This window comes from Schistocerca americana, chromosome 6 (assembly GCF_021461395.2).
Source record: "Schistocerca americana isolate TAMUIC-IGC-003095 chromosome 6, iqSchAmer2.1, whole genome shotgun sequence".
NCBI classification, from domain to species: domain Eukaryota; kingdom Metazoa; phylum Arthropoda; class Insecta; order Orthoptera; family Acrididae; genus Schistocerca; species Schistocerca americana.
The window spans coordinates 389,903,989-389,907,320 of record NC_060124.1 but is presented as its reverse complement, the minus strand read 5'-3'; the positions used below and the strand labels follow the sequence as shown (position 1 = coordinate 389,907,320).

The following is a 3,332-nucleotide window of genomic DNA, read 5'->3' as shown; positions in this document are numbered from 1 at the left end:
AAACTAAAACTAAACTAAATTCCTCCCGTACAGACCCTAAAGGCCCAACGGTACTGACCGGCCGCCGTGTCATCCTCAGCTCATAGGCGTCACTGGATGCGGATATGGAGGGGCATGTGGTCAGCACACCGCTCTTCCAGCCGTATGTCAGTTTCCGAGACCGGAGCTGCTACGTCTCAATGAAGTAGCTCCTCAGTTTGCCTGAGTGCACCCCGCTTGCCAACAGCGCTCGGCAGACTGGACGGTCACCCATCCGAGTGCTAGCCCAGCCTGACAGCGCTTAACTTCGGTGATCTGAGGGGAACCGGTGTTACCACTGCGGCAAGGCCGTTGGCAGCCAAGAAAACACATTTAAGAATAATCCTGATCACCTTGTGCTCCGCGGCCGATTCAAATTAATATAGAACAGTAACACCAGAGCTGCGTTAAGATAGATTTATTATGTCATGATCAGTTTGTTCAATGAAAATCAGGTGAAACTGCCACTAGTCTTGTATCAAATTCTTACAGAGTTGTGAAGAATCGTGAGTCAAGATATCGGCACAGTTCTACGAGAACTTGTAACAGGAATGTTGGCAGCGTCACCTGTTTTCCTTGAACGAAACCGGTCGCGATATAATGAATCTATCTTAACACAGCTGTCGTGGTTCTCATTAAAATTAATGTTTGAGATTGGTGATTTATTTGATTATAATATGCAAGCAGTCACTTTTAAAAAATTTTGTACGATTTATTTTCTTTACCATTAACTAGTCTTCAGGCCAATACGAGCTGATCTTTAGATGGAGTTGTTAAAGGAACATAATCTGTGCAGCTAGATGCTGTGGTCGTGGTCCTGGCGAAAATAACGGAAATTTATTTACAGGTAACGAAAAGTTTATGAAACCAAAACGCTTTCTGTTTTCAGTACTTACATTGCGCTGTCTCGTAGTATCCATAGGAAATTCTCTCTGATAATATATATTTTACAGGTTGAACACACACATGCACTTAGTTAGTTTCATACTCATTCACAATAAATGAACACTCAACGTAAGTACGAAGAATATGAATGTGTAGATGTCACTCTTTGGCTTGAGATGCATAGCATTTTTTAACGTTTAAGTGTCCCTACAAAAGTTAAGAACACAATAAAATTCAACAAAACTTTCGTTGCGTCGATTCGCTACACAGAAAAGGTGAGAAAATTACAAATTTGGAAGAAATAATTCAAGGAAACTGTTTTAAGAAACCCGTTATAGAGGAAATGATACGCAGAATGGAAAATAAACTATCACAGAGATAGGACGTTTACAACAAAATAAGGTTATCTAACGACCTTAACATAATACAAAACCGTTCTGAAATCAGAAAGTCTATATGCGAGAGTAGGGCCAGTATTGAGGCGCGTTAGATAAGCTAGAAATATTCACGAGAACAATATAAGGAAAATTCTGGGTGCATTAATACGAAAATCTCCTAAAGAAACTGAGAGGTGATGTTAAAATACACAAAAATATAAAAGGAAAAAGGAAGAAGGAGACACGGTTCTTCGACCATTTGTACAGAATGGATGGTAGCAGGTTGTCAAAACAGTGAACAACAAATTAGTTTCAGGAAATCAAGTATGGTTTACAAAGAGAAAATCTGAGTGGATATGGAACGATAGACATATTACTATCGGAATAAAATTACTGCAGAACTTACGTTCCAAAAGCGGAAGAAAAATGAAAGCAGGTTCAAAGTGGACCGTGGAGAGAAAAAAGGATCATAGTGAACGTGTTAAGACTGCTCAAGGGAAAGAAAGAGAACAGCACAATCTGAGAAACTGAAATTAGCAGGTGGTGGCCATAAGACTCGTACGAGAGGAAAAAATTAGGGAGGTTGAGAAGTGCTGTTAACAGAAACGTTTGAAATATGATTAGAGCCTACGGAGACTAGAAGTCACATTTCACGATAACAATACAAGGTGTAATTTACCTCTCACGTCGACACAGCACGTCAGAGTTGACGTTTGCCCACTGACGCACGGCATTTACGCCAAGGACATCAATTCCAGCAAACACGTGCGTCAAACGAGATTCGCTTGGGGTCATAAGGCCACCAACAGCAGAAGTCCTTCACGCACAAATCACCGCACGGAGCACCTGATAGCTACTGCGATGCACAGGGTGTCCCACGAGAAGTCTCCGTGTCTCTAAACCGAAACAGAATATTGGAGTATTTAAATATAAAAACAATTTATTCAGTGGATCTGCATGTCCACCTTCATGGGTTACGCGGAGATGTCTGTGTGTCTATGTCCCCGTTGACATCATGCAGGGCGTATCAGGAGTTATGCTTCGAAGACCTTTTCTCCACACTTGTGCGCAATTCTTCAGTAGTCTTTTACCGACGTTGAACCACATTAGAGCTGATGATTCCTGATAATAAGCTGTGTGTCGTAGTAAGCCCCGGGATCTGTGCTGGGCACATATTTTATTTTATTTTTTTCAGTTTAACAATAGCAAAACTTCCTTTAGGACTGGTGAGGACAGTTTTAGTAACAAGGGAATCTCCTTACACAACTTCTTTCTCAAATTTGGTTTTTTCACTATCCTGCTGAAATCTTATGGAATATGCAGTATGATTTATCTATTCTTCAGTAAATTAACATACACTGAATCAGCACGTTATTTCTCAAGAACTGTTTGTACACATTTTCTTGAAAATGAGTGAAAATCTCCAAAAATGGTTCAAATGGCTCTAAGCACTATGGGACTCAACATCTGAGGTCATCAGTCCCCTAGACTTAGAACTAATTAAACCTAACTAACCTAAGGACATCACACACATCCACGCCCGAGACAGGATTCGAACCTGCGACTGTAACAGCAGCGCGGTTCCGGACTGAAGCGCCTAGAACCGCTCGGCCACAGCGGCCGGCTGAAAATCTCCCCCAAAATAGATAGACAGGTCTCATTTTGATAGGAATTGATTGGACTCTTCTACAATTTCTTCCATGATTTGTAAACTGTTCGTCGTGATTCACCTACTCATACAACTGTCTTATTCTGTTGGGTAATTAATGTTTAATAGCTTTTTTCCTATATACATCATCAGATATTCAGAAACCCTATTTGTGTTTACGTCAGCAACGGCACAGAAGCACGTACAGAGACGATCAGCATTTATTGATACACTGTGTGATCAGAAGTATCCGGACACGGAGTGCTGCACTGAGGAGAGGTATCGACGTCGGTCGGTGAGGCCTGGCAAAGTCGCCGTTCCAGAACATCCCAAAGGTGTTCTATAGGATTCAGGCCAGGCCAATACAGGGATGTTATTGTCGTGTAACCACTCCGCCATAGGCA

At 41.6% G+C, this 3,332-nt stretch overlaps 1 pseudogene; it reads right to left on the bottom strand.

Annotated features, from left to right (window-relative positions):
- Positions 1-217: 217 nt before the first annotated feature.
- On the bottom strand, positions 218-335 carry LOC124620600 (annotated as a pseudogene).
- Positions 336-3,332: the final 2,997 nt, after the last annotated feature.